Source organism: Brassica napus, chromosome C9, assembly GCF_020379485.1.
Source record: "Brassica napus cultivar Da-Ae chromosome C9, Da-Ae, whole genome shotgun sequence".
Classification (NCBI taxonomy): Eukaryota; Viridiplantae; Streptophyta; class Magnoliopsida; order Brassicales; family Brassicaceae; genus Brassica; species Brassica napus.
The window spans coordinates 60,945,639-60,970,485 of NC_063452.1; the positions used below are offsets into that span (position 1 = coordinate 60,945,639).

At 30.3% G+C, this 24,847-nt stretch overlaps 2 long non-coding RNA genes across 2 annotated transcripts; one reads left to right on the plus strand and one right to left on the minus strand.

Annotated features, from left to right (window-relative positions):
* Positions 1–4,978: 4,978 nt before the first annotated feature.
* Positions 4,979–7,640, plus strand: LOC125593168. Its single transcript, XR_007329104.1, has 2 exons — positions 4,979–6,372; positions 6,466–7,640. It is a non-coding gene; the product is annotated as an uncharacterized LOC125593168 (long non-coding RNA).
* Positions 7,641–18,556: 10,916 nt separating this feature from the next.
* On the minus strand, positions 18,557–24,762 carry LOC125593171. The gene is made up of 2 exons (XR_007329105.1): positions 21,807–24,762; positions 18,557–21,735 (listed from the first exon to the last, which is right to left on the minus strand). It is a non-coding gene; the product is annotated as an uncharacterized LOC125593171 (long non-coding RNA).
* Positions 24,763–24,847: the final 85 nt, after the last annotated feature.

Genomic DNA, 24,847 nt, shown 5'->3' on the forward strand with positions numbered 1-24,847 from the left:
ATCCAAAAACTTTTCCATGGAAGTCGAAACTTTTCTCGAAGAGCTCCAATTCATCTCTTCCCCGGCGTACTCGTGCTTTGAAACTCGCACTGAACTCTCTATCGCCGCTGCAGTAATCCTCTCTCACTCGTGACTGTCCATCCATGTTCAAGCTCTCTCGCTCAATGGATACACCTCTGCCTCGAGCTCCAAGACACGATTCAAAGTTGTGGCACTGGTTCTAAGATAACAATAACTTTGGTTGTTCTTACGCTAGGTCTCATGATGAAAGTGTACAAAACTATAATTTTTGAATGCAGATATATGTTTTTGTGAATTACACAGATCATTACCATTGTTGTCAAAAAATGTACCTTCATGTCTATAAATCATCTCCGCCCTTGAAGCTTAGCTATATTTATTGATCATTTCTATTTATTGTGTATAAATTTTTGTTAATTAAATGTATTTTTTTAATACATGCATATCAACATTCTTATGTTTTTGAATCCGATTTCTGAATATTTATTTTTAGCAGGCAAAGAATATACATATTCTTGTTGTTTTTTCTGTTTTTGATATTCTTAATAAAGTTCATATTACTTTAGGTTGAATTTCAAACCATTTAGATAAAGAGCTATCAACTTCTTTGCTAGTTTTTTTTCTTTAACTTAAAAGTTTTGGGAATATGACATGAAGGATAATGTAAATGTGTGAATTATAAAAGTCTATGTATGCTTGAGTACTTTTTGTGTTTCTTTTGAGTAAGGAAAAAACATACATAAGTAATATAAAATCACATGTTCGATTCAGATGATATTAAAATTTACATTAAGAAATTTCCGTTTATTTCTCCTAAAAGACAAAAGTTATACTCCTACCCTAACTCCTCTGACCTCTCGAACTCCCCTTCTCATGTTTTGTGGTTCGACTTGATTTTGAAATGACTACTTTCCTTAGTTGCGGCCATCGAACAATCTCCACTATCGGGTTCTTCCATAATTTCTCCACTACAGTCCCATCGTGAGCCGATCTTTATCATTCTTTCAGACATAGATCAGCCATGGTGGATATGTTATGGTCCTTCAGTTTGACTAACATGTATCTAACAATGTTTTAATTGTTTGAATGTTTCGTTTTGTTTTGTTTTATATCTGTTTTCCATAGTGTTCTGAATTATGCTGATTTTTGAAATATTATATGTTGTCATGTATGCATTAAATTTTGTCTTTGTTGGGCTTTAAAGAAACGCTTATTTAACATTGCGAGTTAAAGGTTATTATACATGAACTATTGAGAATCCAAAAACCAAGAGCAGTGGTTGGCCGAACATGAGCGATACATGCTGTGATACATCATCAGTTGTTTCTTTCTTCAACTTGTTTGACATTGCTTTTGAATATTAGTCGACGGACATCGCCCAATCTTTTGTTTTCTCTATCTTCATTTAGAGAATGGCCAGGTTTTCTCCAAAACATTATAGATAATTTCCTTAGCTACAACAAACACAGAGACAAAAAAAAAGAAAAAAAGAAATAGCTTTCATCCAATTTACAGTAATAAACCAGTTTTCACATTAAGGACCAAACTTGCTTCTGATATCAAACCTCAAAATCTTCTTTAGTAAAGAAACTTTCTGATCGTTCACAACAACGAAAGTTCTCAACTCTTGAAAGGAAAGCATACATCAAAAAGGGTTTCTCTCCAGAGAGATAAGGAGAACGCCATTCCTTCTTAACTGTCTTCTGTAACATAACAAAGAAGAAACCATGGACCCTAGAGAACGTTTATAATTTAAAGGGTTTAAAGTCAAAATCTTCTCGTTTCAGATATCTCTTTTTCTGCCTATACCTTGGGTACAGTTGATGCTCATATAGCTGTTAGATAAAACCATCAAAGAAACAAAGAAAATTCAGAAATTAATTAACCAAAACATGTGAGCATGAGCAATAACTTCTTGTTTCACCTTAGTGGGTTCGACTGGTGACCATTCTGGAAACAAGAGGAACAAATAGAAAAGAAACGTAAAGGAATAAAATTGGAAGAATGAAAAGGAATGGTTATTCCTTCTCAAATCTAACGAGGAATATTTTTGTTCTTTATTTCTCTACAAAAAAAGGAATGGTAGAGAATGAGAAAAAAAAATTATTCCTTATGAATGGTGATATTTTTTTTAAGAACGTTAGGGAATGCATTATTCATTGCCCTTCTCTAGTCACCATTTGTTGTAGCTTTATTGATCTGCTACAGAAAAATAATTTTTTTTCTTTTGTGTTGAGACACTGAATCAAACTAAGACATGTCTTCAATCTGTGTATTCCTTCTAAAACTCGTGTTTTCTTGCCTAAATTGTTTTAATTTTTGTTAATTAAAGAAAACACTAAAATCCAAACCAATAAATTAACTGAAAACAATGAGGTCAAAAGTAGAGACTCTAGACAAATTTAGAATGAGATGGAAAACTTGGTCAGCCGGTATACTTGTCCAAAACGGCTTTAACCCGTTTCCTTGGTGATTAAACTCCTCTTGAATTGTAGAGTTAGTGATATCAGAGAAACTCTGTCTAGCTTTTTCTAGATTGTAAATGAGATGAATGTTGGAGAGGTGATATATACCTTCGTTGTCAACTTGCTATTATGCGTTGAGTGCTTTGACTCTCTTCGTTGAAAATGTTTTTTATACCCATAACTTCCCCAAAGAAATCTACAAACCACCATTTAAATGAAAACTTCTTTCAAGGGTTATATAACGATGTTATTTGATGTGCTTGTGAAGGAAATAGATTAAACAGAACCTAGAAAGTAAGTTTTTGTGTTGGCCAAATCAGATTTTGTCACAGTTGCGGAACCACCGGAAGCTCTTTGTCGGATTCCGTTCTACCGTCGCAGCAATCTCAATGAAGAACATGGTTTGGTCCGCAAAACTAATAGCAACAGGGGCATCAACATACCTGAAGTTCCTGTTGCTTCGTGTAATATCGAGGAATAACACTAGATATGAATTAGGAGGAGGAGAAAAATTTGTCTAGGGTCTTCAGGCGGTGTGTTTTTATACTGAATCAAATTGATGGAACTGCAACTTAAGATGTAGTGGGATTAGTGGGTTTCTTCAGTGATTAACATTGGAAGCGTTAAGGCTTCAGCAAAAGATGGATGGGAAGCAATTCCGAGACGATTACACAATTGGGAGGATTTGCCTTAAATCTACAGTTACAAAAATACGTGACCTCAAAACGACCGAGACGCAGGAAGTAGCGTGAGTCGTTTATGGGCCTGTTATACTAATTATAATGATTCATTAAACGTTTAAGGTCCATCTTCAAATTTTATGGAGTAAAAGTTAAAACTGGAACTGCAACGTGGCAACCAACGCCCCCAAAGAGCGATAGAAGCGTATTTTATAGATATAGATAGATGATTTAAAAACCAAAATCAGCTAAAGACATAATTAATCAAATCATTTTAGTGTATATTATAACACCAAAGAAAATAGTCAACATAGCTTATTTTTATTCATAAAATGAAAGAGAAACTAAACGTCCTCAACATTAATCTTTAATCCAATAATACATTAATTTTTCAGGCTTACGATCTTTTGATAAGTAGATAGCATCATCTCGTGCGTTCCACACGTATAGCGCACCACATCTGAAAAAGTAAGCACCTTTATATGCTCTGAACGATCGCTGATATTCTACATTTTCTCCCTTATGGAACAAGTCACAGTCGAACCACGTAGCGAAAACGATCTCATCATGAAAACTAAAATTATAAGGAGGAGCTTTAAATAGTATAGAATGATCTCCTAAATCATCATCAAAGGATCTGCAATGGACTTTGAGAGTACTTTGACTGAGAGCTAGGCTGTTTTGAAAAACCACAGTGTTTTTTGGGCATAAACCAGCTTCACTAAACCCAAAGTATAAAGCAAATATAAGAAATAAAATATTAAACCAGAGATTCATTACTTTGAATAAATCAACGTTCTTAAAACTGATTATACTTGAGAAGGTTACGAAAACATATTCAGTTAGATTTTTTAGTATGTAAACTATATATATATATAGATATATAACTTTACCCTTTTTAAATCCTATAGAAGTAAACTTTGACCAAATATATACTTTATATAGTAATAAATAATATATATATATATTATTTAGTATTAATTAAAGTATATTCTATGCAGACAAATTGGTGAAAGCTTATTTTATGGGATCCAAGAAACTAATAAATTATATATATTTATATTATCTATTACTAATTAAAGTATACTCCGTGAAAAACTTTGTCAAAGTTTGCTTTTATATATGTATAATTTATTGGTTTCTTGGATTCTATAGAATCAAACTTTGACCAAATTTTCCTATAACTAAAATCCCCTAGACTATATATATTTGTGAAGTGATTTTGCCACAAATCCTATCTACAATCATTTTTACAAAAACAATGATGACATGGCTAACAAGATTGATGACATGACTTATAGTTAATATGACATGGACAATCACATTTATTACTGACATATATTTTTGGTACACTTTATAGAATATGGCAATAACTAATACATTACATTTAATGTTGATTTATATTTTTGTTAAACTTCTTAAAATACGGTAATAATTCATAAATCATCACTAAAATAAATATATTGAAATATGCATTATAAATTTCGAAATACATTATTTAATTGTATTTTTATAATTATACAATTTTTATTACTAATATTTTCAAAATTTTCTACATTTTTTTTTAAATTAATAAATTGTTAATCGTAATTTCATTAGTTTCTTTTAGATATCTACAAATTTTATAAATATTGTTTAGTTATAATTTTTAATAACTATTCAATTTTTATATGATTTTTAGTAATTTTATTCAAGTTGATTTAATACATTTAACCAAAATAAATAGATAAAAAATTTATCTAAGATTCGAATTTTAAATATATTACATATATATTATTAAATGTAATTTAAAATAAACAAAAAAAAAATTTCTTAATTTTATGCTTAAATAATCAACTTTATAATAAATATTAGTCAAAAATAATAAAATATATAATATTAATAAATTTCATTTTAAATATAATTTAACTTTTAAAAATTTTATCACACCTAGTATACTTTAATTAGCAAAGAACAGTTTACTTCTCTCCCGGGACGTCCACGTCATCTGCCACGTCACTAATTCGTGCAACGTGAGTTTGACACGTGTCCCGGCTGCTTGAAACGCATCGTTTCATTAATTCGGTTATCAATTTGTTTATGGGTCACTACGGGCCTGTACAAAAGTTTATCTAAACCCAATTCTGATCTACTTAAGGATTGTCTCCTCTCATAGACTCTCAGTCGCCGCACAAAATTCTCTAACCCTAAGTTCGTTTATCTCTTCATCTTCTTGGCAAAAATAATCTCGACACGTTAAGCCGTCTGTCTGGATCGAATCGTCATCTTCAACGGACTCATAAACAAATTTAGTGCATCCCCTTTACTTCCTTTCTCAGATTCTTCAACTATTACTCCACTGTCGAGGTTAACCTGCTTTGGTTCTGGAAAGCTGGAAACATGAAGCTTGCTAGCAAGCTTATGGGACATACTCCTCAGCGATGCAAAGGTAATTCCGGCTTTAAAACTCATAATGATCAAACTTTTGTAAAAAAACTTTAGTTTATGGAAGATAGTTTTGATTTTGGGATTCCAGTCATTTGTCATTGACAGAATCAAAAAGGTCTACACTAAACACGGGTTTGTCAATCCTATGATTGTACTTGCTATGTCTCAGGTTACAAAAACAGATTCCAGAACTTTATTAGGTATCTTCCTGAAATGGGAGACGAGGTTTCTTCTTTTTCCTCCTCCTGATTCTATTTCTTCAATCCCAAGTGCTCCTTTCTTTTTCTTTGTCAATCTGTTAAAACTGTTTTAGCTTCATAGGTTATAGTCGTTACGACACATGAAGGTGTTCCCGAAGAGTTTTATGGAGCAAAAGTCATTGGATCCAGAAGGTAACTATCAACACTTAAGCTACATAACTAACTTAATGGATAAATGTTACACTCCATTTGGTAATATTATAGCTAATTCTTCTTTGATCTCTTATTCTTCTGCAGCTTCCCTTGCCCATGGTACCAAAAGGTACCCCTCTCGCTTGCGCTTAGTCCTAGAATTATCTCTGAAATTGCTCGCTTTAAGCCGGACATCATTCATGCTTCTTCTCCTGGGATTACGGTAACAATAAAAAAGAGCCTCTTAGAAATCACATTGCTTATTTACAAATGCATGTATGTGAGGAAATGTAATGAACGACTCTCCTCTATCGATTTGACTCAATCGTCGAATTGCGTCTCCACCGTCGAAGTGTGTCTCATCAGATTCTTGGAGGCTCTCCCTCTGTATGTGATCATCTCTCTACCAGCTATATGATTGTCCATTGTAATCTGTTTCTGTTTGAAGTTTGTCTTTGAACTTTGATTTTTTTTATGCAGATAAAAAATGGGGAGAGATGGCACGAAAGATATGTCTGGATGATGTTGAGGTGAACCCATATACTTGCTTTTGTTTTTAATTTCTTGGACAGTCATTGCTTCCCATTTCGTCATCCGAATACTTGATTTCCTTCGTTTCCCTTTTCAGGTCAAGCTTGGAGAGCTAGAAGCTGAACTTTTTGTAGTCAAAGCTATTAATGACAATTGGTAGCACTCTTACAATGAACTTGTGGAGTTTAGGTATCCTCGCAACTGTTCTTATACAGGTAAATCTGCATCTTGGTTTCGTTTCTTGGAAGTTTCAGGTCTCATATAGAGAGTGGAAGAGACCCTGAGAACTACTTCAAGTATTCGGTTCAAGATATCGAGAGAATCGTTCTTGATTTCTTTGAGGAGACGATGAAAGAAGAAGATTGGAGAGGTTACTTTCTCTCTTTTGTTTTGTTTTTTTTTTGGTTCCCCAGCCATGTTAGAGCACATCCAACGCGGAAACGTTCGACTCGATAACCAAGGTAGATTATTTTAATATTTTTACTTTTTTCAGCTTTTTTAAAAAAAAAAAAAAAACCAATCACGGGATCTCACGTGGTGGTGGGATCCGCGCACAGTGATGAACCTGGCAGAGAGTTAATCCTTAGCTACGAACTTTAAAAAATTATTATGGCACAATTTCTTAAATTTTTTGGGTCCCACATATTTTAAAAATCATTTATTGCTAAGGATATTTTCCTAAGGAACTGCGTTGGAGCTGCTCTTAGTATGTTGTAGGATAGAGCCATTCTTTGAATTTTTATTCACGGGTTAGTGTTTTTACACACCGTTCCTATTGTATAAACTCCCGTTTGTATCATCACATCTCAGGTAGGAAACAAAGATTCGGTAGTGCAGATCAATGGTGTTGGAGACATGAACCTTAAAAGGTTTGCTGAAAGATGGGTTCGTGTTCGAAAATGACTTCTTACAAGTTGTAGATGCTGTCCACATAGGATGGATACTGCTCTTTGTCTTTATCTGTGGTATCAAGTTCCTCAACTTTCAAAAGAACGCGAAGGAGAAGAGAACCTTTGTACCATAGTCTTTGAAAATTGTCGGATATTTGTAATTTTTCTTTTATTATTATATTTTGTTTCTATTTGGTTAGTAACAACAACAATAATAGCAGTTTACGTTCACAATATTATACTTTTGATAGGAAATAATATTCTCTTTCAAAACTATATATTATGCATTATTGGTATTTATATGAAAGTTATACCTTTTCATACAACATGAGCACCACATCAATTTAGGTTTGACATATTTATTAATCTATCTTTTTTTTTAACAAATCGTTTAAAAAAAGGTCAAATACTTCATAAATTATCTTTTATAAATGATTCGTTTTCAATTAAATAAACTTATTGACATCAATATGTTAACAGATAACATTTTTTTACAAAATTCATGTAATAAAATGCAAAATACATAAATTTCAAAAACAGAGAGAAATTTCTTATAAGAACAAAAAAAAAACTCTATGTTTGTGTACATTTCATGGAATTTGATTTCTATTTTCTGGTTATAAAACTCAAACATAGAAAAATTAACAAAAATGATATAAAACAATCAAAAAAATATTACAGATATAACTTAATAATACATAAATTATAAAAATAATTAAAAAGTTCGGCTGAAAATCCAACTACAATGCTAAACATATTTCACTGTTGTTCTTTTAAATCTTTGATTGTTGAAGTTAACTAAAAATGAGGGATCCCCTAAATGTATTAGAAAGTGTAAAGCCAGTTTTGTCTTTTGCTAAACAATTCTTATGTTTAGTTAGAAATAAAAAGTAATGTACCAAGAGTCATAATAACTCAAGTCCTTAGAGCTGGAACCATGGAATCAACAGAAAACACGGTAGTGAGACTCTTTGTTAATCGATGAGAACAAGATCATCATAGGCGGTGCGTTACTTTCCAAACTGGACCTTCCCGAGAACAGGTCCCCAAAAGGGAAGAAAAATGCATTGGCAGCATTGTACGATCTATTTATCATGGAAACATATGCTGAGCGATTACATGTAATATTGCCGCTCCATTGGTTAAGATGCTTTAGTGTTGATCAAGCTTGGACAATAATCTCAAACCGTACAAGTAACCTAGACAATAAAGCCAAGATAGTCGACACAAATATTTTACTGGCATATTAATAGGTATTCTCGAGATGGAGCAAGCTAGAAACTGAGAGAAGGTAGCATTGATATTGCTTTCCGTGTGTCAGAGAGAAACTGAGACACTGGTCTCAGTAGGTGTACACGGTACGGTTGTGACATTGATGGATCCATCGAAGAACGTGACAGAGAGAGGAAAACGAAAAGCTAAATCTTCGTTAGAGCTTCTCCACAAAACATCTCAATTGTTCAATTATAACATTAATATATTTTCATTCGATTTCATCGTTGGATACTAATTCCATTTGTGGAATCGAATCTGGAGTTGGTTAGCCAAGAGCGTTTTCCAGAATCGCACTCTTTGGCTTGCTGCGTAATTATTTTGATATCTTTCTTACGGAAATGGGAAGACTTATTACATAATGTATACTTGGATTTAATGGTTGATCAAGTGTTCTTAATGCTTTTATTTATGATATATAATCTAATTGCCAGACATAAAGAACATAGCAAAATTTTGAATCTTCTATTCTTGAATATTATGGAAAATTAAACAAAGAGAACATAACCAATCTTCACATATAAAAGCTTTGGGATCAATAGTTAAATCTAATTGGTCAAATATGCCACCTCGGTAAGCAAACTCTCAACACCCAATTTCTTCCTCTATAACTTTCGGGATCTCTCATCAAAATCACTTAAAATGGTGCAAATATATACACACTTTCTACAATTTTAATTTAAGAAGATAGGCAAAAAAAGTTCATATGAACCCCACTCAACAAGTTCTTATATTTAATCGTCTCTCTATTAGCCAGTTCGTTTACATTTTCAAATAGTACTTAAATTATTCGTCTACACAAGAAATATACACACATTGCATTTTCTCAATAAATAATATTTCCTCACATACATTATAGAATTCCTAATGGTAACTAAATATGTGACTCTCAAAAGTGTTGCGACTGTTCTAATAATAACTTTCTCATTTTAAACAAATAGCAACATCATCAAACGACTAAATACAAAATCACGACACCATTCGTAAACTATTACAAATAGAATTACGTTATATCATAACTCTAATTACTATTTTTGGGTTAAAACACTAAGTGTGAATTTAAAATTAGTTTTTAAACAAGAAGATAAACACTATTCAGCATAATAAAATAGTTTTTATTATAACTTTCCGTCCGTAGGGCGGACCTACCCTAGTATATAATATTTATCTTTTTGTGTCAAATAATAATATTTATTTCTATATATAAAGAAGTCTTTTTTTTCTAGTTCGATTGTTGACAGATAATAGATGAACCATACTCCGGTGTTGTTTAACAGGCTGGCCATTTGTTGGGTTTTCATGGACTGCGTTCAATTAGAGGCCACGATATCTAATTCAACATTTTGCAATATGGAGGCAAACTCATAAGATATCAGAGGCCCATTAAGTATGCACCAAACAAAACGGATCCTTCACTAGGGAACATCTTATCCTTATCGTTGTTGCTTTGACACTGGGAAACGCCTGATGTTCCCATTCATGTTCTCAGAAAATGTCTTCAATCGATGATCCCCTATACTCCTCCCATTACTCTGTGATAAATGCAAATATCTAGAGCTTCACTGTCTATATAGAGAAGGCCAGTCGAAGTGCCAAACGGCTCAAACCTAAGTTGAAATTATACAACTTCTGATGACTAGAAGCTTAGTTTATGACGGATGTTTAGGAGGTGAAGCGGTAGTAATGATTAGTGGGATAAATGAGAGTGAATGCCAAGGAGCGGTTGTTAAGATGTCGGAAAAATGGAGTCGCGTCCATCACATACGTTTGTTTCTCCACTCTTCCATTCTCACATGCTTCAATCTAATTCTGAAACACAACTACTTTAAATAAACGTGTTATTTAAAGTACAACATTGTCTTTGTGATCTGATCTGAAGTAGAATCATTGTAATATGTATTTGATGATAGCAACTGCCACCAGTCATCCTTTTATGTTGAAATCCAAGTATATTCGTTGTGGTTATGTACTATTTGCTTCCTGTTAACACTCCGACGTCGAAAATGTAGGTCACTTTCATTTATAAATATCATTTCTCCTTGATCATAACAAAGCATTAAAAAACATGGCTCCTCCTGAATGTTGTCGTTTGTGGGTGGATGAATAAACCTACTATAGATAATAGATCCGGCAATACATTTACTTACAGAAGAATATGCACATGATATTAGAGAATTCATATTGGTGGCTCAATGACAAATTAACGTAATGGGAACAACTCTCAAAACTAATCGTGACAGGAGTGTGACCAAACCGGAATTTTGGGTTGCTTCTTGCAACATCAAAGGCACTCAGATCATATAGCGAGCCTTCACTCGAGAGGTGTGTTAAGATGGTGGTCATTGATAGAGGCTTAGATGAGCGTCGCTTAAAAAGGAGAATAATAAGTAGAATAATGAACCAGTTACAGAAAAAGTTAGAAAACTCTAAATAGCAAACTAAAAATTAATAAGGTTCCAGCTAACCTTCATATTAGTAAGAAGCATGTTTATCACCATCAGCTCACCGCCTTTTTCACATTATGGGCCTCCCAAAATCGAAGTAGTCTCATCTGAACAGTCTCTATCCAGTGGCCAGCCTTCAGCTCCGAGAAGTGAACTTGAGAAGTCGCCATGGTGGAGGGGTTTCAGTTATAAGGGATACGAACTCTGGATTTCGATAAGCAAAAGATTTTGCTTTGTTGCTCATACACTTCATTTTATATGCAACGAAGGAGGTGAAAGGTGAATTAAAGAAGTAATGGGGAGTACGTAGTGGGAATAGTGCGGTAGCTTGATTGATTGTCATTTTCACAGTGTAACGTCGTCTAAGAAGATTAAAAGGAGTCGCCAAAAATATGTTTCCTTACACCAGCGAAAGGAAAGGAGAAAGCTATGATTTCTCTAAAGTAACTATAATTTGCGCCAAAACTAATTGGGCCAAAAATGAAATAAAACATATCAGGAGAAACAAATCGAGAGTGAAGTTTTAAAAAGAAGACACGTGGAAACAGAAAGAGGATCCAATGCTCCGGCGGTTTTTTAAGACCATCTCCAAAAGTAAGAAAGTTGCCAAAACTTCAAATTTGAAATTTGATGGCACTTTTCTCCGAAAAAACAACTTTAAACTCAATTTCAGAAGTTTTAAATTTTACACTGTAGTCCTTTTACTGATAAAAAACATAAAATTTTTATTTAGCAATAAATTACAAAGTAAAAATATTATACACATTATTAATTAATAAGATAATACATTTTAATAACATATTACATGCATTTTGAAATAATAACTGAGTCTTTTTATTTTATTTTCATACTAGGGTAAGCCCGGGCTACGCCCGAGATTTTTATTTATTTTCTTAATTTAAGTTACTATAGTATTTATATTTATGATACATATATGTAAATGTTAAAATGCATATCATAATTAAATATTTTTTTTCAAAATGTCAAAATTTTACTTATCTCCTAATGCTTTAATAATTATTGCATTTTGTTAGATATTTAGTTATGCAGTTTTAGCAAAACAAATTGTTGAGTTTTTGGCTATCACTGCATGTAAATATATGATCCTAATTTTTTTAAATAGTATATGTATTGTCTAAATAAAATTTCGTGATTGTTTAACTTATAACTGGATAAACGAAATAGGCAAATTATGACTAAAGCAATAGAACTTGAACACATGTGTACATTTGAAAGTTGTATGCTCCTTGAACTCATAAAATGTTAAAGATCCTTAAATTTTATCTTCATCTATTTGGATAAATAGATATGATTGTCAAATTTGTAATAATCTTATTTTGATTACTGTGAAATCCGAGTTTTTGATACATCTTAGACAAACATAAAATTCACTTTTTAATATCCAATCATTAACTATTTCAGAAATTTTTTGTAATTATGTTTTCCCATAACTTATAGACATGTATTAAATTGACTATTTAATTAATGTTGTTTGGAAAATATAACAAAAACATAAAACAAAAGTACCAAAAAGATATTTTCTATAAAAAGGAAGCAAATGAATATATTTTCTAGTATTAGACGCACACATGCAGTCTTAGTTTCTTTTTATATTGTAACATCTATCAAATGTTAACTATATAGCTATTCTTTTGGACGTTGTATTCTAAACAACAACAAAATTCTGAATTGTATGTTTGTGTAAATTCATATTTCCTTAGAAAAAACCAAAAAAACTATATATTTTTCAGATAGATGGTTGATAAAAAAAAAAGATAGATGTTTGATATAGTTTTTCATTTCTTATACTGTATATTTACTTATTATTTAATTTTTCTTATATTATAGGGCAACTCTCTCAAATAGATTTTTTTAAAAAAATTTGTCACAAAATAGCATTCAATAAGGAAAATGACCAAAATAACTCATTTTTATTTTAAATTTTCTTTTTTTAAAAAAAAATTTGAAACCCTATCCTCAAAACCCACCCCTTAACTCTAAACCCTAAGTCTAGTTTAGTAACCCTAGGGTATAAATGTATTTTTACTCTTTAATAAAACGTTTTTGGTCATTTTTCTCATTGAAAGCTATTTTTGTGACAAAAACTTAAAAATGGCTATCTTAAAGAATTTTTCTATATTGTTTATTTATTTATTCTAATTTTCTTGTTTTTATATCAAATGGTGATATTACGATAGAAGTTTAACGTAATATTTATATTTCTTACATTGCATATTTTCTTATTATTTATTTAACTATACAATTTTCAGATAGATGTTTAATTTAGTTTTTCCATTTTTTATATTGTATACTTACTTACTGTTTATCTTTTCTTATTTTTTATATTTACTTATGGGCAATTCTCTCAAATAGCATTTTCTAAGTTTTTCTCACAAAAATAGCCTTCTAAAAAGAAAATGGCCAAAAGAGCCCCTTTTATTTTGAAAATTTTAAATTTAATTTTTTTAAAAAAAAGTTTGAAACCATATCTTCAAAAATCCACCCCTTAACTCTAAACTATAAGTCCAGATTAGTTAACCCTAGGGTATAAATGCATTTTTACTCTTTAATAAAACTTCTTTTGGTCATCTTTCTCATTGAGAGCTATTTTTGTGACAAAAACTTAAAAATGGTTATCCGAGGATATTTCTCTTTACTTATTCTAAATTTCTTGCTTTTATATCAATGATAATATTACGATATATGTAATGTAATATACTTATTTCTTATATATTATATTTATTTATTTTTTATATTTTCCTATATTTTATATTTAGTTAATATTTATTTCTTCCTATAATGTATATATATATTTACTTATAAAAATATTTGTAAATAATAAAAATGTAAGACAATACATTTTAAGATAGAAGTTAATGTAGTTTTTCCATTTCTTATATTGTATATTTATTTATTTATTTTTCTTCTATTTTATAATTACATATTCTATTTTTTTTGCTCGCCCTTATATCAAATGGTAAATATTATTTATAGATGTTTAATGTAATATTTATATTTCTTATATTGTATATTTACTTAGTATTTATTTTACTTTACGTTTTTCAGATGTTTATGTTATTTTTATATTTCTTATATTGTATATTACTTATTATATATTTTTATTCTAATATTATGATAGATTTTTAATGTAATATTTTTATTTCTTATATTTTATATTTACTTATTATTTATTCTACTTTACATTTTTCTTATAGATGTCTAATTTAGTTTTTCCTGTTTTGATATTTTATATTTACTTATTGTGTATTTTTCATTATATTGTATATTTATTTATTTAAATACTACGATAAATGTTTAATATAATATTTATATTTCTTATAATGTATATTTCTTATAATGTATATATACTTATTATTTATTTTACTATATATTTTTTCAGAGAGATGTTTAATTTAGTTTATTCATTTCTTAATTGTATTTTACCTATTGTTTATTTTTATATTATATTGTATATTTATTATTTTTTATTTTTTTATTTTTTAGTAACAATGTCATGTGTCATCTTTCGGAAGAAGATTTTTTTCGCTGATGTGGACGCTCTATGGAACCTCAAAAGGTCCATTTTATTAGTATAGATTTATTCTAATTTTCTAGCTTTTATATCAAATGATAATATTATGATAGATATTTAATGTAATGTTTCTATTTCTTATATTGTATGCTTGTTTTTCTTAATTTTATATTTACTTATTAAAATATTTGGAAATAAAAAAATTTAAAACTATACATTTTTCAGATATATGTTTAATGTAATTTTTTCATTTCTTATATTTTATATTTACTTTTTTTAATTGTATATTTACTTATCTAATTGTTTTGCTTTTATATCAAATTGTAATATTACGATATATGTTTAATGTAATACTTCAATTTTTATTATATATTTACTTATTATTTATTTAACTATATATTTTCAGATATATATATTTACTTATTATTTATTCTACTTTACATTTTTCTTATAGATGTCTAATTTAGTTTTTCCTGTTCTGATATTTTATATTTACTTATTGTGTATTTTTCATTATATTGTATATTTATTTATTTCAATACTACGATAAATGTTTAATATAATATTTATATTTCTTATAATGTATAAATACTTATTATTTATTTTACTATACATTTTTTCAGAGAGATGTTTAATTTTAGTTTATTCATTTATTAATTGTATTTTACATATTGTTTATTTTTATATTATATTGTATATTTTTTATTTTTTATTTTTTTATTTTTTAGTAACAATGTCATGTGTCATCTTTCGGAAGAAGATTTTTTTCGCTGATGTGGACGCTCTATGGAGCCTCAAAAGGTCCATTTTATTAGTATAGATTTATTCTAATTTTCTAGCTTTTATATCAAATGATAATATTATGATAGATATTTAATGTAATGTTTCTATTTCTTATATTGTATGCTTGTTTTTCTTAATTTTATATTTACTTATTAAAATATTTGGAAATAAAAAAATTTAAAACTATACATTTTTCAGATATATGTTTAATGTAATTTTTCCATTTTTTATATTTTATATTTACTTTTTTTAATTGTATATTTACTTATCTAATTGTTTTGCTTTTATATCAAATTGTAATATTACGATATATGTTTAATGTAATACGTCAATTTTTATTATATATTTACTTATTATTTATTTAACTATATATTTTCAGATATATGTTTAATTTAGTTTTTCTATTTTTTTATATTTTATATTTACTTACTGTTTATCTTTTCTTATTTTGTATATTTATTTATTCTAAATTTCTTGCTTTTATATCAACGATAATATTGCGATAAATATTTAATGTAATATTTTTATTTCTTATATACTATATTTATTTATTATTTATCATCTGATATAAAAGTAAGAAAATCTATACTAATAAAAGGGAGCTTTTGAGGTTTCATAGGGCGTCCACGTCAGCGGAAAAAACTTCTTCTAAAAGATGACACGTGACCTTAACAAAAAATAAAAGTAAAAATACATATAAAGAAAAATAAATAATAAGTAAATATATAATATAAGAAATAGAAATGTTACATTAAACAATAATAAGTAAATATACAATATAAAGAAAATAAATAAAAAGTAAATATACAATATAAGAAATAGAATATTACATTAAACATCTATCATAATTTATCATCTGATATAAAAGTAAGAAAATTAGATTACGTAAATATATAATTAAAAAATGAAAAAACTAAATTAAACATCTATCTGAAAAATGTATCTATATTAATAAAATGGAGCTTTTGAGGCTCCATAGAGCGTCCACATCACCGCAAAAAACTTCTTCTAAAAGATGACATGTGTCATTAATAAAAAAAAAATATATATACATATAAAGAAAAATAAAAATAAGTAAATATACAATATAAGAAATGGAAATATTACATTAAAAATAATAAGTAAATATACAATATAAGAAAAAATAAATAAAAAGTAAATATACAATATAAGAAATATAAATATTACATTAAACATCTATTATAATTACATTAAACATCAATCATAATTTATCATTTGATACAATTAAGAAATGAAAAAAAAAAACTAAATTAAAAATCTATATGAAAAATGTATAGTAAAATAAATAATAACTAAATACACAATATAAAAAATAGAAATATTATATTATACAATTATCGTAATATTAGAATAAATAAATATAAAATAGAAGAAAAACTAAATATTAAGTAAATATAGTATATAATAAATAAAAATATTACATTAAATATATATCGTAATATTATTATTGATATAAAATCAAAAAATTTAGAATAAATAAATATACAAAATAAGAAAGATAAACAGTAAGTAAATATACAATATTAAAATTGGAAAAACTAAATTAAGCATATATCTAAAAAATGTATAGTTCAATAAATAATAAGTAAATATACAACATAAAAATATTAGATTAAACATCTATTATAATATTAAAATAACTAAATATAAAATATACGAACTATACTAATAAAAGGGAGCTTTTAAGGCAGCGTCCACATCAGCGAAAAAAAACTTCTTCTAAAAGATGACACGTGACATTAATAAAAATAAAATAAAAAAAAGTATACATATAAAGAAAAAGAAATAATAAGTAAATATACAATATAAGAAATAAATATGTTACATTAAACAATAATAAGTAAATATACAATATAAGGAAAATAAATAAAAAGTAAATATACAAAATAAGAAATAGAAATGTTACATTAAACAAACATCTATCATAATTTATAATCTGATATAAAAGCAAGAAAATTAGAAAACGTAAATATATAATTAAAAAATGAAAAAAACTAAATTAAACATCTATCTGAAAAATGTATCTATACTAATAAAATAGAGCTTTATACTAATAAAATGGAGCTTTTGAGGCTCCATAGGACGTCCACATCAACGGAAAAAAATTCTTCTAAAAGATGACACGTGGCATTAACAAAAAATAAAAAATAAATATACATATAACCAAGATGGCCTTGCAAAAGATTACTTTCATGTGAAATGATATTGCCAACTTTACAAATCATGTACTATACTTCTTGTCCGACTTTACTTTCTATATCATATTGCCCACTATTATTAACCAAGACAAATAGAATATGAGAATGGCGTTAAAAAATATGGTATAAGGGGTTCAGTCATAAGAAAAAGACACATAAACTCTAGTATTTTAAGACCTAAACATTGTACACACATACGTTTAAAATGCATTTAGGCTCAAAATCAGTTATAATCCGCTATGGTATTAATTTTTCCAGTTCTATCCATAATTTATTTCAAAATAGAACTATGAATAAAAAATATTTTAATCCCGTTGTATTTTTCATTCTATAATAGAATAAAGATTATTTAGGTTCCATACGCACACAAAAACCTATAATTAGGTAAATACCATTTGACTATTTTTTGCACTGTTAACATTTTTTTTTTTTTTTTGTCAACATCTTTTATAAAGTCCAATGGGCAAAAGATTACAAACAGACTCAAAGATATTTGACCCAAACAAAGCCCATACAACAAACATATAAGATTACATGCATGAGTGACACGGGATCAGACACGTGGCTTCGTTTCTTCTATCGAGAAGGGAGAGAGGCGGTGCCGGAAAACTCGCTGGGAAACCATCTATCTCCATCTCAGATCACTTGAGACTGCTTGTACGTTCTTCATTCCTCCAATCTCCATTGAATAAGAGATCTTCATCTCCAATTGTTAGAGTTCAAGCCCAACGAACAACTTTAATAGAAACGGTATAGAATCTCGTCGGAACGCTACCACTATGGCAACTCCAACTCATCTGGATTCTGAACCACTTCTCCAAAGCTTGTTCCAAACCTCAGTTCCTTGGCCATCGTGGAGACTCCGCATGTACAGTGAGCAAAGCTTGATACCACTCTGAATCAAAGAAATAAGCTTTTCTAAGCAAGAAGAGAAATGCAATCTCTTAATCCAACGGCATATTACAACCAATCCAAAAGGAGAAGAACTAGGTTGAAACTTTATTTAGGTTCGACCCAAATCAAATCAGAGAAAAGATAGGAGTGATAAACTACTCTGATCGAGTCAAACCATATCATTACCAAAATCGCCTAACGAAACTGAAAATCGCCATAGCGAAACTTTTGATCGATCAAACGATCGAAGCTATTTACAAACAAAAAAAACAAAAGAAAAAAAGGTAACCGGCGGCAAAGCCACCGGCCACCACTTTAAACACTCGCTTATGTTCTGTTTCTTAGAGAGAAGTTGGAGAAAGTTGAAGAAGATAAAATTTTACTTTTAACATTTTAATAATCTTATTTTACCCTTTTCCGAATTATCATTTTTCTCTCTCACCCTCTCAATTTGCAACCCCAAACCATCTCCTCCGCCATCCAATCACGTTGAATACCAACCCCCGACTTCTGCGATTCATCAATCGGATCTCCGAAACCGTCACGAACGGCCTCTCCCAGCGCTGTCCCTGGCCGAGCTCGCGGACCGCTCCGCGTTATCCAAACCGGAGTCGTTCTCCGACGCCGTCGTCCGCATCCGCAAGAACTACTCCTACTTCAAGGTCAATGACGGCGCCGTCGCGACGGCGATCGTCGGGTTCTCCCTCGTGACGCATCCCTTCTCCCTCATCTTCCTCCTCTGCATCCTCGCCTCGTGGCTGTTACTCTACCTGTTCCGCCCCTCCGATCAGCCGATCGTCGTCCTCGGCAACTCGTTTTTGGCTCGGTGAGTTGGATTCGGTGCGGATATGTTCTGGATCTCCGATCTTTGGGATGGAAGAGAGAAGGCAAGAGAGCGAAGCGTGATCTCCCAAGACGGTGAGCGTAATCCTCTGGTTTGATAGAAGGAAGCTTGGCCGTTGCATACGGCAGAAGAAGGACGATCTTCGGCGAGCGTTACAGTGAAAATTGCAAGGAGAAATGAAAAATAAAAACTAACTCCTCAGAAAGTGAGCAGTTCTACTTCGTTTTTTTCGATGGAAGCTGAAACGGATGTTGGTGGAGAGTAATTTAATTAGTTTCAGGGAAAACTATCGACATTGATGAAAGATGATGAAGAAGTTGATAAAAATGAAGATGAAAATTTGACTTTCTCTTTTTACCGTATTAAATAAAGAAGGACATAATAGTCAATTTAAGTTGATTTTGGTACATACACTTTTATTTTTCAACATGTTAGGTAGTTCTTTAATTTTGCTTTTTTTTTTCATGTATATTCGGTTAATTGACTCTAGAATAAATACTGAATAATCATTTTATTTTTTTGCTTTTTATTTTATTTCTCACTTTAAAATGAAATTTTATATCGGAAATGTTCTAACTCGATATGCAATGACAAACATAGCTTCAAAGGTCAAAGCATAGGCTACAGTTCTCGGTGTGAATTTAATAATGTTTAATGAAGATGAATGTATCAGGTGTAAAAGTGTCTAGTTTTCACATCTTATTATGACAACTAGATCGTTTTTCCGCGCTACGCCCAGATAATTGCTCTATAAAATTTCAGTTAAATATGTTGTGTGAATATAAGATATTGTAGAACCATTTTAAATTTAAAAACCCATTTTGAATTATAATGATAGCATAAAAAAAGCACCTTCAGTGAAGATTCTAAGCTTGGAATTCTCAAAATACATATATGTTATATATTAACATATATATATATATATTATATTAATATTTAATTGTAGAATTATTAACTTTACGGAAAATACAAATCAAATGAACAAAAAAAATATATTTTTAGTTACCTTTTTTGTAAAGTTAAGAGCCTATAATTAAATATTAATATATTTATACACATATATGTATTTTGGGAAATCTAAGTCTAGAATTCCTTTTGGAGATACTCTAAGATAGATGAAATATTTTGTTTGTATACATGCTTGAATAAAAAATCAAAATTATTACAAACATATGTATAAAAGATTTCTTTTCCAATAACACACTTATATATATCATTCAAAGTTCACGTCATCGATTTGAAATTAATCTCTGAATTTTGTTTTAAGACTGAAACCATTTTGAATATGTTTGGTTTTGCCGTGTTGACTTTAATAAAACAAAAAAAAAACAATAATGTAAAATTAATTATAAGCACAATTCTCTTAAATATTTTTTAAGTTTTTTTCACCAACGGAGTTCCGAAGAGGAAATGTTCAAAATAGATTTAATTAAGGAGGCAAAAGATCATTTTACCTTTTTCCCTCCCTTGCTCTATAGATATATAAATATAAATAATTATTTAAGTAAATAATAAACATTAAAAATTAAAAAAATATTTTTATAGTTCTTAAATTATATGTTTACTAATTTGAATATTTATAAATTTCAAATTTTCTTTTGAAAGGTAAAATGATTTTTAAATTTCTTGATTTTTAATTCTAAATATTTATCTATTTATTTAAAAAATTAATCTCATCTCCAAAATTCACCCCTCATATCTAGACTCTAAATTTATATTAGTTAACGCTAAAAATATAAATATCTATTTACTCTTTAATAAAATAGATAACATGATGATTTCTAATCGTGTTACTCATTGGAAACTCTTTTGGTGAAAAGATTAAAAAGATCAATCCTAAAAAAAAATTATATTATAAAATTATATTTTATTAGCATAATTTTTATTTTATTTTTGTTATATTTCTTTAATTTTATCATTCAATGGTCAAAAAGGTATAGTTCATAATATAGTTCATAAAAAGGTATAGTTTCTTTAATTTTATCATTCAATGGTCAAAAAGTTGAGGTACTCTCCTTCCTAAGCATGTGTTGTGGTTTCGTTCTTTATAAGTTGGGTTTATTATTTATAAAAAATATGCAAGAACAGAGAGTTCAAAAATAGTTTGGATAAAGTTATGCTAGACTCCCTATGACAGAAATGAATTAATCCAGGAGCATGTGCTCTCTTCATCGATTGCGTCTGGTTGGCTTTCTGCTACTACAAATGGTGGCAGAACTGCAGGAGAAACAACCTTCGTCACACTTATGGTCTGTCTCTTAACTGTAAGGTTGGAGCTTGAGACTTCCACCAGACATTGTGGAGTTGGCATCTCATGGTTAGCACCGATGTCCCCATTAGCCTGCAATATCAAACATGATTAAGTCAGTTTAGATTGTTTGGGAGGTGAAATATAAGATGAGTATGAGTAACCTCGAAGTAATTGTCAATAAGCTCTAACGCCTGCCTCCCTGTTAACTCAGGACCAGTATTACTAAGGAGCACAAAAGTTGCCTTAACGACATTGTCGTAGACAGATATCTCAGCACGGTACCTGTTACAAAGAGAAAGCACACGTGCACAACATGCACACGTAAACAACATGCTAAGCGAAAGTGTAAGGTGAGGGTTTTGTAATGTACATTTCAACTCCAGAAAAAACAATCAACTCACCATCTATTCCGATATAATCAAAACACGATAACAATGTCATAGATTTAAATCTCAAGAAGACCATTGTAGCTTGCTATTGTCTACCTCGTTACCATGAGTATTAAAAACTAACTGAATCGAAACTAAGAGCTTTGTGTTAATCTTATCTATCTATGCTTTGGACATAGTTGAACAAAAACGGACAATTAAAAAGACTTCAAGACTGTTTTGATAAATATAATGCAAATTAATCAAGATGTTCTTGAACTGATTCGTGATTGATTAATCAAGATGTTATTGACTAAAACATGGAAACGTCTTACGTCCAATACGTTTAGAGTTAACTGCTGTTACTAATGCAACAGCAAGAGTGGCAAGACTTTCATTGAACCTGTTGTGGGACTCATGAGAAGCCTGGTCCCAAAGGTAGACATTAATCATAGGTCATCTGAAATTGCCAATTATAATTGTGAGACAGTTAATGACATATGCATGTTATGGCTGGTGCTAGTATGTAATCGTATATGCTCACTGTTTTGGCTGTAGGTGGGAGTGCTGCCTCCGTTCAAGACCGGGTGTTTGCTGAGAGACTGTCAATTGATGACCTTCATGGGCCGATGATATCTGCAACACATGTTAAAGAATTTAGTTGTATACAGATCAGGACAATATACAAATCAGGACAATCAGGACAACACATGTTAACACAGGAAAGCCAACTTACCATACAAATCACCCCTCAAACTCTTGGAATGAACGGAACCTGAACATGTTTCTCTCGATCACAACTGGGTTGTATTGAAGCTCCGAGAGGACAATATTCTGAGTGAAACAGATGGTGAGCTTGTGATCAGTAACACAATAGATGTCTTTTCTTTTTGTTGCGAACAATCCCTGAATAAATGGCATGTGCTCAATTTTATTAGTGAGATGAACTGAATAAGAGAATAAATCGTTGTAGATCCATGTTCATCAATCAATTACCTTGTCTACTTTGACATTGGTGGCTACAATACCACCAAATGTGCTACCTGGATCAGCTATTACAGCTAGCTGGTAGGCCTCACCACAAGGATTTGTGTGCTTCATGACTGCACATGTCGGGTTTTCAGAATCTGATACGCAGTTCCACGCTGAGTCAACACCCAGATAATTGTTGTATGACATTTCCTGCTCACCAGAAAAAAAAATTTAAGTAATATATGGCTGAAAAATGAGGATAAAGATTATAAACGGTAGTTGAGAACTATAGTTGAGAACTAAGACCATTTGGCAATCAAAACCAAAAAGTAAAATTAATATACCTTTACAACTACAATGGCAAAACGATTATTACCTTCCTCTGGAGCTGAAGCGATGTGTTGCAATACCCTAGCACTCGCTTCAGTAAGCTGGTCTCAACATAAAATGCAGTCATCCTGTATGGAGCTGAATCAGATGGTTTCCATACAGAATAAAATTTAAACAACTCTATTGTTGATTTCTCTATCATTGATTTCAGTTGAATTAAAAGGAGATCACCCCATCGGAAGTAAGTTTCTAAAAATTTGCTAAATTTTAAACTAACATAAACACAAAACTAAAACATAAATAATCAGATAACAACAAACCTTTTAAAAGCCTCTCTCTCTTTGTCTCTCTTACAACCTTTGCGCTTTGATCTCAGCTTGGTTACCATACTCTGGATCTTTATCTGCATCCCAATAAAATACCAACAACAACAAAAAAAGCAAAATAATTGAAATAATTTAACTGTATTCGACAACAAAACCTAAACCTTACCATAGAGATCGCTTCAAACTCTTTGCATGAATGGAACCAGAACCAGTTGAACTCAATCGCTAAACTATGTTCTTGAAGAACGGATAGACCTTGAAAGTGTCAAAAAATTTGAGATAAGAGGTTAAAGAGGCTGAGATCCACGCTTCATAAATTTTTATATCGGCTTACACGATTCTGAGCTATGCACCTTGTAGCACAGATTCATGTTGAGGTGTAGTATAGGTTAGATGATAAGAAAAAGGTTATGAAATTCAGGGATTTAGAATATCAAACCATACCTCTTTGCCATAAATAACAGATCAAACCCTATGAGGATCTTTCTTTTTGCAGGATTCAAAGCTGTAGATCGAGTCAAGCAACCCTTTTTTCTTATCCATGGAACTGGTGGTCGATTCAGTTGGAGCTTTAGTGGTGATTTTCCTGGATTCTTAGACATTGATGCGCTGGTTGATATTGTCGGAGCTTTGGTGCTAGATTTATTCAAAGCTTTGGATCTGGAAATCTGACTGTTTCTCATCCATGGAAGCTACCAGAGGAGATTTGGATTCGGGGGAGAGATGCAGAGTATGGATGAGTTGAAGCTTTTAATAGCTTTGATGGTGGTGGACTACGTTACACAATCGACGTCTCCGACTCTTGGGTTTTGGCATTTGGCTTTTTTTTTTTGATCAAGGCGTTTGGTTTTAGATTGAAACATTGATCTTATTGCTGAGGTAGACATTCGGAAGTTTCTTATTTGCTGATTTTATAGTCCGATGTGGACACCCTGAACATTGATCTTATTCTCCTTTTATTTATTCTATTAGTATAAATCTTGTTTTGCAATCTTTCGACTGTAAGAAAATTTAATTTCAAATTTAGGTTCCACCTCATATTTAATTAGGTAGACGTTGATTTTTACAATCTCCACTGAGAATGTTTTTTTCAATTTTAAAATGCGTATCAATTACTGTTGAAAATGATAGACAAAGTAGGAGCAACGCGCCCACAGCGAATTCGTCATGCGACACACGTGGCAATCCTGTAAGTAAACCCTAATA